The sequence below is a fragment of the Phocoena sinus genome, chromosome 10 (genome assembly GCF_008692025.1).
Source record: "Phocoena sinus isolate mPhoSin1 chromosome 10, mPhoSin1.pri, whole genome shotgun sequence".
Lineage (NCBI taxonomy): Eukaryota > Metazoa > Chordata > Mammalia > Artiodactyla > Phocoenidae > Phocoena > Phocoena sinus.
Window position 1 is genome coordinate 94,248,464 of NC_045772.1, and position 15,556 is coordinate 94,264,019.

At 45.8% G+C, this 15,556-nt stretch overlaps 1 protein-coding gene across 11 annotated transcripts in view; it reads right to left on the reverse strand.

Moving 5' to 3' along the window:
- ETV6 (ETS variant transcription factor 6) overlaps positions 1 to 15,556 on the reverse strand; it is a 240,627-nt gene that overhangs the window by 78,140 nt on the left and 146,931 nt on the right. The window contains exon 5 of one of the 11 annotated variants that reach the window (XR_004351779.1): positions 9,755 to 9,794. The exons of the other annotated variants lie outside the window; for them this stretch is intronic. The gene's annotated coding sequence lies outside the window, so the exon portion shown is untranslated. The remainder of the gene's footprint in view (positions 1 to 9,754; positions 9,795 to 15,556) is intronic. 11 annotated transcript variants of the gene reach the window in all.

The following is a 15,556-nucleotide window of genomic DNA, read 5'->3' on the forward strand; positions in this document are numbered from 1 at the left end:
GGCCAAGCCCACGGCACCACCAGGCAGGGAAGGTTTCCCCCCCCCAGTGCACGACAGCGGACGGGGTGCCCTGGTGGTGGGCTGCAGAGAGAAGGGGAGGGGAGGACACTTTCTTTTCAATACTCGCCACTTTCTCTGTAGAATTCAGTTCTCCCTGCCTGGGGAGGATGGAAATTTCTGATTTCCTGTATCTCTTCTAACACAATGAATCTCGCCATCCCGGGAGGGCAGCTTAGTTGTGGCTCTGGCGGGACAGAACTGGCCTGAGCCACTCAGCAAAGGGAGGACATTCACCCTGGGCTTCCTGGGGCCTCATGAATGTCAGGGAGCCCCGTGGCAGGGAATCACTAAGGGATAAGGATAAAGACCAGTCGGGGTCCGTGTGCAGCTTTAGGGCAGATTTCTATTTCCCCTTGTGGTGGAGAAGCAGATTCCGAACTGCATTCAAACACAATATGGTCTCCAGCAAGGAAGAAATGAAACCCTTTAAATCTTCAGCCCTTCGTGTGGTACCCTCCCCTGCTGCTCTAGGGCTCACAGAAGCCTTTTGTTATAGTCCTAGGAATGTGTACTTAATAGAGAAAGCGTGGTTTTGTGGGTGCTGGGAAAGAACACCGAGCGGGGTGGAACAGACCTGCCTCTCAAAGCCTGATGGTGGCCTGTGTCAGGGAAACAGGGAAATTCACCAGAGACCGTGTTTCCCCAGCGCTCTCCCCAAAGTGCAGGAGTGAGGGGCACGAAATTATCCCAGACAAGCATTAAATGTCCTCAGGTGAGTGAGTGCCAGTGACCCGGGAGTTAAAGGAGGTTTGCTGAATTGCTGGCTGTGACTCATGTGGTGGGTACCTGACAATTATTCCCGGAGCCTCCCCTAAGGGGCTTGTGCAGAAAACAGGCGACTGAGTCTGACAGCACGCGGCCAAAATACTGCAAGGAATTAGAGGTGGAGGGGACCTCAGGGCCGACTGTCACCGGCCTTCTGGTAATCAGGAAAGATTCGTGCAAGATTCACGTGAGGAGAGTGAATACTGTTCATTTCTCCAAAATGGGGACACTAGCTACGATAATGAGTAAGGAAATGATAAACGGTACTGTGATCAAGTGAAGGAAGGTCCCTGATGCTCAAATACCTCATTCCACAGAAAACATTGTACAGTGTTCTAGAAAGCCAAGGCTTGGAATCAGTCAGCATTAGGACATTTTTACTGCCACGTGCACCTGATTTCAAAGGGATGCTTTCAGACAAGGTCAGCCTCATGTAAAATTCTGAAGCAGGCAAATTCCATCTCGGATCCCCACTTCTTTGCCCTTTTCCTTTCAGTGACAGCACAAGGTATCACGGAATAAGGAGAAGCACAGGCTTTGGGTCAGGCAGCTCTGGGTTAAGTTCCAGCCCTGTCCCTGACTAGCCTATGACCTGGGCAGGACACTTCATCTCCTGTCTTCATTTCCTCTTCTGTAAAAAGTAGATCTCAACGCACAGAGATTGCTGTGAGGATTACACGTGTGAAAGTGCTGGGTCCTCAGCAGGCACTCAGAAATGTCACCCTTCTTTTCTTCTTTCCTCCCTTCCCCTCCCCACCTCCCCCAAACCTGCGTCTCGTGATGTACACATCCCCCCATCCATTAAAACACACTTCCAGGAAGAGATCTAAAAATGATTAATGTTCTAGTGAAATGACCACCCAGGGCTTAATGAGCCATCTCCCTAGTCTATGGGCTTTTTTAAACAAAAATCCACGTTCAAGGGGTAAAATGCTATGAGTAGAAATCCAGGCACTAAAGGAAGGGCCAGGAAGTATTCTGAAGGCAGCAAGTCTTTTACGGAAACTCTGAAGCCAGACAGATACGCAGATAACTACAGTGGCAGGGTCACCACGGAATGTTCCAAAAGACACTGCTTCTTGGAATTATCACCAGCCTTTGCTAAACCGTCTTTCCTTTTCCTATCGGCTGCCAAGCATTACATTTATGGAAACGGAGGATTTCCCAATTTTTAGTTAGATTCTAAAGGAGTCCAGTAATCTAGATACCACCAGAGCGTGAAGTAAAAGATTGGCTGAGGTTGAGATCCTGTTATAAACAGTATCTGGGTGATGAGCAGAGAAGAAAAAAACATAGAGGACCAATGATTTGCTGTACCACTGCTGTGTGTGGTGGTATGAGGCTTGCTTTAATAAATGTCATGCAACTAAGAGTTTAAAGAACTTTCTGACTCTTGGCATTGCTTCAAAATGGCAAGACTGCCCGTGAGACATTGAGGTCCCACTCTCAGAAGTGTCCAGGCAGAAGGTGGATGGTCATCACCCAATGAAGCCACAGGTGGAATACCGATACCAGGCAGGGGTAGACCAGATGACCTGGAATGTCCATCTAAGCCCAGGAATCGTACTCTAAAGCTAGAGAAGCAGCGGCGAAGAAAAAAGAAAACAGTAAGTTTGAATCTTCCAGAAGGTGTAGGTTATTATTAAAGATGGACCCAATTCAGCTTTCCAGGTTAATCCTAATCAGGAACAGAGTAAAATCGGATATGTGGCTCTTGCTAACGCTGATAGGCATCCATGTTTTAGATCGGCTCTTGCCAACTGGAACCTCAAGACACAACAGGTATTTTTGTTTTAGTATGGCTTCTCTTATACGAATTCCCACTTAAATTTTAAAAGAAACCATGGATTGTGGCACACAGATGCTTGATTCTGAGCTGTAGGGCCTCTGACAAAGACACAGATACTCACGCATGCACCCCCTTCACCACTCCCCCCATACCTACACCCAGCTCTTTCTAGGTCTTCAGAAACGCATTTGAAGTATTAGTCTGCGCTCTTTCTGGAGTAAAGATGTGTTTTTCCTCATGGGTTTATATTCAGGGGTTTTCTATTTGAAACTTGGTGCTACTGTGGCCCCCTCAACCCCTCTTTGAATTCTCACTCTGGAGCATCATAGCCCAGAAGGACTCAGGAGAAAAGGGGGTTGGGGTTCATGACCCATGCTCAGGGTCAGCTCACAGAAGTCTTTACGTAAAATGCTCTATTTCTTCCCCAGATTCCTGAGATGAGGTTTACGGAGCGTGGGGTGGGGATATGGCCTCATTATAGCCTAAGGGACATCTACAGACACTGATCCCTCCCAAAGGAGGATGCAGGAAGGCACAGACACTGAAGATGAGGAGCTGGTGCTACTTAATCAACCATGCATCTCATGGCTTCCCTGTTTGATTTAAAAATTTAAAAATACACAGACAAATATATAGTTCAATGAAATTATAAAAATGTACACTAAGTCAAAACATAACGATGGTTTGGAAATGACCCATTATTTTCGATTATCCATATCATTCTCCTCTTCTTAGAACAGAAAGTCAATAGCTGAGTAAGCACTTCTGTTTTACTTGTTTATTTTCATTCCTCCCCTCTTACATCTTCTTTCCTCCTTTTCCTTCACATCTCTTCAGGTTCTTTCCTATATTCATTTTGTGTCTTTCCTTCGCTGTGTCTTTACTGTCCTCTTTTCTCTTTCTTATCCTTTCCTTCCTCCCGCTTCCTATCATTATAAATAGGTCGTCCAGGTATCCGTGATTCCCTGAAGTCACATTTGTCTACTCATCCTTCCTCTTCCAAGCACTCCTTTATTTTTCCTAGGTACACCTTTTGGGTTCCACGACCCAATTCCAATGTGTGGGGTTTGTTTGGGGGCGGGCGGGGCACTTGCCACACAACACCAAGCAATTCTCAGACACCAGCATAGTGTCCTACAATTCAGCAACTCTGACACCATCTCCCTGGAGAAAGCATCCGATTCCACAGGTTGAGGGCTCAGTCTCACAGGACTGCCTCCCTCTCCCACAACTTCAGACGCAAGGCCACACTGACACCCGTGCTTCTAACCAACAAACAATAAATCGGAAGTCCCCACCACTTCCTCCTTCCTTGGCTTCGATTAATATGCTATAGCGGCTCACAGAACTCAAGAAACCCTTTACTTACTAGATCACTGATTTATTATAAAAGGCTACGATAACTCAGGAACAGCCAAACGGAAGAGGTGCAGAGGGCGAGGTGCGGGCAAAGGGCGGGAGCTTCCACGCCCTTTCGCAGCTCACCATTCTCCCAGTACCTCCACAAGGTCACCATCCCAGCACCGTCTCTGAATCCAGTCTTTCTGGATTCTTATGGAGGCTTTATTACATAGGCATGATTGATTCAATCATCGGTCATCGGTGACTGATTCAACCTCCGCCTCTCTCCCCTCCCCGGGGATGGGGGTGGGGTGGGACTGAAAGTTCCAACCCTCTAATCACATGACTGGTTCCCCTGGCAACCTGCCCGCATCCTCAGGTGCCTCCAAAAGTCACCTCATTAACATAACGAAAGATAACTGTGCCACTTCGGGCACTTAGGAAATTCCAAGGGTTTTAGGTCTGTGCCAGAAATGGGGATGAAGAACAAATACTTATTTCTTACTATAAATCACAGTATCACACCTACTGTCTTTTACTATTTTTCTCTTAGCGCTTTGTGGCCTGGTACCATCCCCTTCAATGTAGTTTTCTAGGATACCTTGTCAGGTACTTTTTTCTTCTTATTGTATCCTCTGGAGAAAATGGGTGGTGGATGGATGGAAGTGGTGTGGCCACAATTGTGGAAAAAAATACAAAATTCACGTTAAAGCTAGAGTTGCTTGCGTGGCAACAATGGTTTGTGGGATCCAAGCCCATAGTTGAGATTTTGGACTAAGCTACGTATGCCGCCCTTGCTGTCAAATGTTTGAAAATTTTGCTGACCAAAGAAATGGTTTATTCTGAAAATTCTAGGAACGTCTTGTAGGTATTCGTTTTCAAGTGAATTTTATGTTTCTTTTTCATGACCCTTTCACTGATTTATGGGTGGGTATATTACTGATGATCACTGGGGAAGGCGGCTGCAGGGCAGGAAAGAGAAAAATATATGCTCCTGTTACTTAAGAAGAATGTGCTACGGTACCTTCGGTCAAATAACTGGTTCAAGAAGTAATTCCTATTTTTGCAAAACTTCTTGGGGCAAGAGTAAAGGTGATAGGATACCACCTATCATTCTTCTCTTCCCAAAAGGAAATAAAATCTGTGAGTCCAATCAAACAGCCATTGCTCTAGTAACAAAGGCACCTCTGGCCAGATGCATCGTGTTTCACTGGGAAGGTGGCTAGTTTACATAGATACATGCAGGTAAAGCCTCCCCTCTTTAAACATATGTTCCTACCTGGCAGTGAGTAAAACCTAAAGTGGATTATTTGCTTAGTCTTTACATATTATTTTATTATGAGACTATTCTTTTCTTTCTCATCCACCTTTCAACAGGCTCAGAAATGAAAAAACTTTCATTTCTGAGGTTTCACAGCACAGCTGTCAACCTGATAGCCTCGGGCCCCACCTGCTCATGACTAACGAGTCCTGCAAACTTAAGAGGCCCCAGCCCAGAGCCACTGTTTCCTAAGCGGAAGCCTGGCCACGCACGTGTTCCTTGAAAGCCCGTGTATCTGTACTTTTCTTCACTCTACCAATTTTCCCTACTACTACACATTCCCGCGTACGCTTCATAAAAAGTAATGTGTGAAATGTACTATCAAAATCTACCTACTCTCCAATGTGCGTTTATTTTCTTTGAAATTCTTTAAGACCAAAATTGAGTAGATGCCTGTTTCTACTACAATTTACAACTGCAAGTAATTTCTACTGAGCTGTAAAAAGCCATACAATTACAGCAGTTGCATGAGAACCAGATTGCCTATTTACAGATAACTTTACCGCCTAAGCTTACCTGGAGATTTGAAACTGGTGGGCCTCAGACTCTGCCTGCATCTTTAAAACCCAGAAAGAATTCTACAAAACCAAGACCATTCGTCAATGTGACAATTCTGCTTGTTGACTTGCATGGGGAGGGACACCACCAAATGACTATTAAAAGTCACTGTTGGCTTCCCTGGTGGCGCAGTGGTTGAGTCTGCCTGCTAATGCAGGGGACACGGGTTCGAGCCCTGGTCTGGGAGGATCCCACATGCCGCGAAGCGACTAGGCCCGTGAGCCACAACTGCGCGTCTGGAGCCTGTGCTCCGCAACGGGAAAGGCCGCGATAGTGAGAGGCCCGCGCACCGCGATGAAGAGTGGCCCCGACTTGCCACAACTAGAGAAAGCCCTTGCATAGAAACGAAGACCCAACACAGCAAAAATAAATTAATTAATTAAAAATAAGGAATGATATTTTTTTTAAAAGTCACTGTTTTCCTTTAAGGAATATTCAGTATGTTCAGAAATGTCAGGTCTTGAGTGAAGGCTGATTCCTGGGCTCAAAGGATGAGCTCCGAGTTGAGCTCATCAGTTCCTTTGGTGCTGGAAGAATGAACACCACATACGTGTGCCCTGAAGTTCAAAGGCTTGAAACTTGCCAATTTATCCCTGCACTGAAAGTGCAACTCTTTGGCCAATTCTTTAAAACAGCAATTATCTTACAGCTCAAATAAAAATATATTAAAGCTTAAAAGTTCCTTGAGGACAAGGGCTTCCACTTTAATATTTTACTGTCTGTTGTCTAGAGCATTTAGCATGTTGCCAGGCACACTGTCAGGAAACTTTTTTACATGAAAACCTAGGATGGCTGCTTCATTATCAACTTACATTGATTGCCCAGGACAAAGGGGTATAGAGCTACCCATCTTGCTTTGGTGTCTGCTTCCTTAATAGTTCCCAACTACTAATTGCTAAACTTCTTTTTTTAAACATGTATTTTATTGAAGTATAGTGATACACAATGTCGAGTTAATCTCTGCTGTACAGCAAAGTGACTCAGTTATACATATGTATATATTCTTTTTCATATTCTTTTCCATTATGGTTTATCACAGGATATTGAATATAGTTCCCTGTGCTATACAGTAGGACCTTGTTGTTTATCCATCCTCTATATAATAGTTTACATCTGCTAATCCCAAACTCCCAATCCTTCCCTCCCCCACCTCTCCTCCCCAATGGCAGCCACAAGTCTTTTCTCTATGTCTGTGAGCCTGTTTTTTTTTTTTTTTTTAATAAATAAGTAAATTTATTTATTTATTTTTGGCTGTGTTGCGTCTTCATTGCTGCGCATAGGCTTTTCTCTAGTTGTGGCGAGCTGGGGCTACTCTTTGTTGTGGTGCGTGGGTTTCTCACTGCAGTGGCTTCTCTTGCTGCGGGGCACAAGCTCTAGGCACATGGGCTTCAGTAGTTGTGGCACGTGGGCTCAGTAGTTGTGGTGCATGGGTTTAGTTGCTCCGCGGCATGTGGGATCTTCCCGGACCAGGGATCGAACCCGTGTCCCCTGCATTGGCAGGCGGATTCCTAACCACTGTGCCACCAGCGTCCCTGTGAGTCTGTTCTGTAGGTAACTTCATTTGTGATTTTATTTTAGATTCCACATACAGGTGACATCACATGGTATCTGTCTTTCTCTTTAATTGCTAAGCTTCTTAATCAATCTTCCTGCGGTATTTGTTTTGCAGTATAATTGGAATACCATCAAATTCTTATCCTTTAACCTTTCCACCATCTTCCAAGTCTACCTTCGTCTGAGGTGTGGACAACAGAAACTTCCTTTTTATTAGACTTTTGGGTCCCAGAAGGATGCCTCTCGATTGTTTCTTACTTTATACCTTTCACTTACTTGATTTCAAAGATTATTCGCCAACTTCGTATCTTGATTATACTGTTCGACTGAGCGGCTACAGCGACTCGTCGTTGTGCCAAAAGATCACTGCAGCCCCTCAGCAGAACAGTAAATACATGATATCATTTAATGCTCATAACTCTGTGAGGTAAAGTGTCTGGTTTACAGGAGAGGATCCAAGATTTTGCGAGGTCTAAGGTTACTCAGGTACCACAGTCATGGCTCCTTATTGCTTGTAGGAAAAAGACCAAAATCTTTAACACGACGTTGCCTCACTCTCCCTCACCATCCTCACCCCTCGCAGTTCTGTAACGTGTCGATCTGGTTTCCCACGGCAAATCCACCAAATGTCAGTTGGATGGTCTTTCTATTCCTTGAAGACCAAATCCTCTTCTGGGCTCAGGGCTTTCACACACCCAGAAATAATCCCGCCTCCTCTACCTGATTAACTCCTGCTAAGCTTTTAAGTCTCCTCCTAAACGTATGCCATGGACTACGCCAAGTTCCCATGCTTTGTGTTTTCAAAGCCTCCTGCAGGGCTGCATCGATACACTTACCCTCGAGTGTAACTACCCGAGTCATACCTGTGTCCACCCCTGCCCCTGTCCAAGGGGCAGCAGAAGCATAAAAAAGGTACGAACCCGTGAAGAGACAGAATGGGAGAAGCAACAAGGGTAGTTGAGAGGGGTACGCAACATTTTAGAGGATGGAAAACAGATGGACAACTGGTGTGTGACTCAGCAGAGTGGGCCAGCTGAACCCTACCTGCCTGCGAGGGGACATGCCAGCAAGACACAAGCTGGCCTCCCTGACACAGCCCCCCCAAACCTCAGAAACCAGAGGTGCCAAGTGCCTGTGAAGGCAGGACGGAGTGGGGGAGGTGCTGCGGGCATCTGTACTCCATCCCTCCTCCCCCGCCACGCCAGCCCAGCAGCTACTCCTCCTGGTAGATGACAAAACGTTTGCTGGCTGGAATCAGGCTGAGTCAGAGGATGAGAAGGTCCAGGAGAGCGCAAGGCTGAGAACACAGGGGAATTCAGTGGGAATCCGCACAATGAGTGATAAAAGATCAAGACCCTCCCCAGCTTGGCTCCTTACAAGCAAGAGACCACAGGATTTCTTCGGGGGCAAACTCGTTTGCCCCAAAGACTTCCGGAGTCTGCCATGAGACAGCCAGATTTCCATCCAATTGGACCCGCCAGGCATCAAGCCCCACCTGTGCACACAGAACTGCCAATCGCCTTTTTGAACAGACACCTAAGAGTCACCATCCAATTTAAAAAAACAAACAAATGACAAGTCAAGTGGTGAAAAGTGCTATGAAGGAAAATAGTGCAGGGTAGAGGGGATGGGGGGCGAAGGGGGATGCCATTTTGTTTTTGTTTTTGGTTTTTTTGCGGTACGCGGGCCTCTCACCGTTACGGCCTCTCCCGTTGCGGAGCACAGGCTCCGGACGCACAAGCTCAGCGGCCACGGCTCACGGGCCCAGCCGCTCCGCGGCATGTGGGATCTTCCCGCACCGGGGCACGAACCCGTGTCCCCTGCATCGGCAGGCGGACTCTCAACCACCGCGCCACCAGGGAAGCCCAGGGGATGCCATTTTGGATAAAGCTGTCACGGAAGCTTCTCTAAGGAGGTGATACTTGAGCAGAGACTGTGCCATGGGGATAACTGGAGGAACAGCCTTATAGGCAGACAGATAGCAAGTGCAAAGGCCCTGAGGTGGGAGCACGGGGAGAGTGTTGTCAGAAGAGCAAGAAGACCAGTATGGCTGAAGAGGAATGAGGAGAACAAAAGGTGATACAGAATAAGACTGGAGAGGTGTACAGGGTTTATCGGGGCCAGATCATACAGGGCCCGGCAGTCCATACTCAGTGTTTCCAAATGTAACTGGAAGCCAGGGGAGGTTTTGCAGCAGTGAAATGACGCAATTTGATTTCCATTTTAAGGCGGATTACTCTGATAGCTGTGCGGGGGAAATGGACTACGTGGCTGGTGTTAATTCCTGGGGAAGCATCAATCTCCCCCACTACACTGGAAGCAACATGAAGGCAGGGGCTGTATCTGTCTTGGTCACTGATACATACCTAGCACATCACAGCAGACAGACGTCACCCGATAGATCATCTGTTGAAAGAATGAATAGAACAGCAAAAGTAGAACTAAAATTAGTTCTGAGAACCCAAAGCCTGTGGTCCTTCTAACACACTAAAAGATAAAGACACATTAAAAGACTTCCAGAAAAGGTAAGGCTAGCAGACAGTCCTGTGGTACTTTAATACGATTTTGGTGAAGACCAGCATATAACAATAATAGTATCTTGGTTCGGTCTACAGCTATCGTGACATCACCGTGATCTATTTTAAAGTAAGAATATGTTGCAAATGACAATTATTCTTATGTAGACAAACTGTGCTAATTGGTGTTTACAATGACAGTCCCTATTTATAACATATTCTAGTTAATCCCAGTCTATAATATGAAATCATACATAATGGCAACAGTAAGTTACATTGCAAACAGGCCCTATTCTTCTTCTTTTTCCAAGTGCCCCCGACTAAATCCCTGTTTTGCGTTTCCATATTTAAAGCTTATCCCAAAGCATTTTTACAAAGATACCTTTCCTTGCCTTTGTAAGTACATTACATGCCGCGTCATCGATGAGAATTCACCATTTTGAAAATCAATACTCAGTCCGTGAGGACAGTTTATCCTTACAAGTAAGTTGAAAAAATTCACAACTTTTACGCATTCTAGAAACAAAGTCCGAAACCCTGCTCCCTTTTCACTTTTACGATTCACTCATTCAACAAACATGTATTGACACTATATGCCAACAGATGAAAAATCTCATGTATACAAAGATAAACAACGGTCTCTGTGTTCGAGGAGTCTAACAAGCAGACTTCTTATCGGCCAACAAATTTCTTCCTGGTTAATTATAATTTCTTTCATGCTTCCCTGATTTGCACAAATATAACCACAAAACGCCACCTATAAATAGTGCAGTTCATTGATTTCCTCTGCTGCTGGAATGATCATTTCCTATAAAGAAAGCAAGAAAGAATCCCAGCTTGTGGCAGAAGTCTGGGGAGGTGGGACTCACAGAAGCTTCCACTGAATCTAGGACATTTAAGAAAGGAAGGCCACAATACCTCCTGAACCAGGAAATAACACCTATTAAGAAACTTGTAGAGAAGTGAACTTGGCTTGGGGCAAATCAAGTGATTAAGAGACATCCTTCCAGTAACTGTCTAACCATACGGAAATAGCTAGAAAGAGGACAGGGGGTCAATTATTTTTATTATATGACAAGGGCAGGGCGAGTAGTAATGAGGCTACAGGTCACCAGGGAAAATTCAGGCTAATTAGGAGACCAAGCTTTTAAACTATGAGTTGGGCTATGAGAGTTGCTAAGGGAACCTACAGAATTCTCAACACTGGAGATATTCAAAGTTCAGCTCAATCCCAAGGGATGAGTTAGGAATAATTAACTTTGCCCAAATGATAGCAAACAACAAAATAATCCACCAGAGGTCCAGAGCAGGTCAAATGAACGTAAAGCCTACCGGAGAACTTTGTGCTATGGTTCAAGGTTGGTTGTCGTGGGGTTTATACCCCAGACAATTCACACTTGGTGTTAAGAGAGCCATGTCGCATGCCTAGTCAACTGTGTCTGCCGATGACACGGATCAGCTAAAATTCCCAGTCTCTATGTAATGGCTGAAAAGAAATGTTTGTAGTACTCATGAACCCATGACACTGAAGAGTCGTAGGCATGTATCTAAACATGGGTTGAAAGAATCAGATCCAGAACCCTGAGACACGTTCCAGAGCCCTCTCAATGCTTCCAGACAGGAGGTCCCTGCAGATACCAGTCTCTTTAGAAATGTAAGCAGTCCTTTTAACTATGAGGGCTGAGCTTCTAGGAGAGCTTGCTGATCCTAAGTTTGAGCTTCTGGAAAATGCCGCCCAAGCGAGACTCTTGAGGCTTCTGTACACTTGCACTTTCTTGCCCTCTTAGACTTAGAGAAAGTGGAGACGGACCTTCCCAGCCTCCTGGACAGCTGAGGTTTGGAGGTTTAAGTGGTTCGTGTTATCAGACCCCTGCAGTGTCCTAACCAACAGGAAGTTTCCCCAGAGTTTCCATCACAGGAAATTTCCTGTGAGGAAGCCCTTACTGCACAAACAAAGAGTTCTTCAGCCCCCCTGCCCCCCAGAACCTGCAGAGGCAGCTGAAGCAGTGTGGGCAGACGGGGGTGGGTGTGTAACAGGGGTAGAAGGCAGCAGGGGTTGAGGGGAAGACAGCATGCAGCATGGGAAGAAATGGAGGGGAACAAAGAAGTTCTTTTACTTCCTTTGGCCTTGGGTTTGTCAGAAAATTGCTTACTAACTGACACGTGTTGGCTTTCACCTCCTGGTCAGCAGCTTCATCCCTGGCCAGACTGAACTTGGAGAGAAAAGACCGAAGCAGAGTGAAGGTTCTGCTGGTCGAACTCCATCCTTAACCTCTGAGTCTGTTTCCCCATCTGTACAGCAAGCGGCCTTGTGACAATTAAACGAGATACTAGTCAACTATGAGGTATCATATAAATATAAGACAGTACTAGCTTTACCATAACAATATCTTCACTACAGCAAATGCCTGGATGATAGTATGTTATCTGCAGAATAGCGAGGTCTCTCCCTGGGATGACCATTCTTTATCCTAGTCTCCGTCAAGGCCATCGAAATGAAACAGAGCTCCAGCTGTGGAAAGGAAGCATTCGCTTACATACCTGAATGTTTGGGTGACGTCAAGAGTCATTAAACAAGCTTTTATTTTCCCAACCATAAGGAACATTTTGAAAATGTAGGAAATTGTCCTAATTGCTCTAGGCCACAATCTGAGAGTGGTCTCTTGAACTAAATCAGATGACTCTGTAGAAAAATTTTGCCAAGGTCAGAGTTTTAAAAAGAAAGGTCAGTTGAGAGGTCTCTTTTGCTCTCTTCCAGTTAATTCATGTTTCTCTGTTCCCATATTTGCCATTCTGATGTGGGGAATCTCCTCAGAATAATGTAAAACAAAAATCACTCATCCCACATGATGAGGGCAACTTTTTCAATGAATACAGCTCATTTTTTGTTTCATCTGTATTTTTGCTTTTATTTTTGAAACCATGACATAACTTGTGCTACTTCAGAGGGCAGACTCAACACTCAGATGATTTGCCATGCAATATTCTGGCTTTTTAATTCTTTCTGGTGAACATATGGCCACATACTTTCGAAGAACATTTTAAAATTCGACCCTCGCGTTTCAAGATAATTCTGGGGGTTCATTCTGTCAAGGGTCAATACCACTGCCTTTTGTTTACAGACCTGTTGCAAAAACAGGCCTACATTTCAAGCTTCTAGAGTAAAAAGAGGGGAACCCCCCCCCGAAAGAGAGAGACAGAGACAGAGAAAGAGAGAGACAGAGAGAAAGAGAGAAAAGACATAACCTCGGGAGGAAGGGGGCAATGAAAATAGAAACTAAAAATGTGACGATGGAGCCTGTAGGTCAAAGGACAAGAGAGGATAACACATACAGGTAGTCAGCAGAGCACACAGACACATATTTTTAATAATAACAAAGGACATTCAGCCTGGTTGGTATGGCATTTCATGACGTATTATCACGAGTGTCTTTCGTTTAAGCCCCATCATTAAGGCCTCCCTGGAACCTCCCCCTAAAATCGAATGGATTCCACTTCACAAGCCTTTATTAAGCACAAACCCTGTGGCGGACGTGGCCCCTGTCCTCGAGGAGTCACCCTCCAGCAGGGGATGTGGACACACAACTAAGTAGAATACGAAAATGAATTCCTGTCCAGCAACCAGCCCTGGACAGTAACAGGGGCTGTGCCCGTTAGGGCAGAGTGAGAGGGATGGACGGCGAGACAGAGGACAGGATACTTCTACGTGACCCAGAACACGGCACGGGCTGCTTTTCAGTCCTTAGCTAGTCACTCCCCTCCCCGATGCCGGCTAGAGCTCCCCGAGGACATAAGCCACCACCAGGCTGCGACTTTGATTCTGAGACTGGAACACAGCCCTGCCCTCCAGAGGTGGACTCCAAACAGTGGTGAATGGAGGCACTTGGGTGCAAAGCAGAAGCTCTAGGAAAAACTTCCTTGAAGGCAAATCACCGGTGCTGAGGCTGAGAGGCCCCTCCAAGCCTTTCCTCTGCCTTGAGCCAGAACCAAAGCTGAGTAATTTCCAGTTTGTAATGATGAGAGACTTGAGGGGAAAATCTGTCTAACACTCTATCATCTGCTTCGGGTTAGGCACTTTTCTATCCGTGATTTAATTCTCACACCAATCCTGAGAGAGGGGAAAGTTGTTTTTTTTAATTTCCCAGGTTAGACAAAGAAGCTGCAGTGCAGACAGACAAAGTGTCTTGCCCTTTTTTTTTTTACAGCTAGGGACTAGGGAGCTAGTCACAGCCCTGTCAGCCTTGAAGCTCCAAGGCCGACCCTACCTCTGCAGCGCCACAGAAACTTCCCTGCCGGTGGGATCCAGCTCTGCCACGCAGCCCACTCAGGGGGCTGAGAAGTCTGGCCACGAGGCGTTCTTCAGAACTTCATACCTGAATGAACCAACCAAAACGCAGGGTTCTCCTGTTGGTTTTGGTTGCGCTTTATAAACTAGATTTATCGATCTAGTCTTTCACTATAATTCCGTAACATTTCTTTAACGTTTTCTTTATCAAATAGAAGTAAGCCCAAGAACGAAGTTTCTCGTCTTCTCTCTTCCAATACTTGGGATGAACAAACATCACCAGCTCCAAGGCTTGGACACTAGTAGCCATGAGGGGGCCCTGAGGCTGATGAGGGGATTCCGGCTAGTTGGTGGGGCTCAAGAGGAGGTAGACATTGCACGCAGGCTTACCAGGGGCGGGGGAACGGGAGGACACACATGGATAACAGGACAGTGTTTTTTGGGGGGAACCGTAAGGAAGCATCCGGGATGCTGTGAAAGATGGGTGGCCATGAAGGGGTTCTCTTGGAAAGTTTCAAAGCTGTATTCACCCATTCTCTCCTCAGGCTACATGGATAAAAACGTCTGTGGGTAGCTGTCTCCTCTTCTTCCTCTCCCCCCGCCCCGCCCCGCCTTTAGTTAATTGCAGCTGTGGTCAAGGGCCTGCAGCCAGAAGTCCCACAATGCACTTCTCCACAGGAAGTTCCCAAGATCTCTTCCTGAACAGGAAATTTCCTGTGGTCCAACAGACATTCCTCTCAGCGTTTATCACTCACATACATTTGTTTTGGCAGATACTGGGTCTTGGGTAAGAACAACAAGAAACGGTTGGAGGGAAAGCTACCCCGGGGGGCCGGGGGGGGTGGTAAGCAGTTATTGTCAGGAGAAGAAAGTGTGACAGAATTGACTCCTATCTCAAAGGAAAACAAATAACTAGCAAAATGAACTCAAGAGATCTGAAATGTGTGAGAATGTAAATACGACTTCCACAGCTATGTGCCACTAGAATTTTCATTTGTAACTCAGAGTGAAGGAAAGCTGGCTTTTGGGGGTGGCGAGAGGGGACCCATTTCAAAGCACTTCGCAGAATTTTACTGGGGTAAAATCTGGGTGCTTCTAATTAGCATGGTTACAAAGTGATTTAGATTTTAAACATTTTTGCGATCTCCTTACCTATGTGCCCTAATATAACTTATTTCCTCATTTCAGAATCCTTCCGACTCCCCCACTTCTAGGGCCAGGATTTCACATTTGTCTTACTTCTCTGTAGCTGAGTCCACATTTTTGGAAGCTCCAATGGGCAGTAAGAGGAAAGTGCAAGTACTTGAGAATTATCAGCATCATTTTCCCTCCTAACTGGCCTTTCTGACTCCAGTCTTATAATCCAT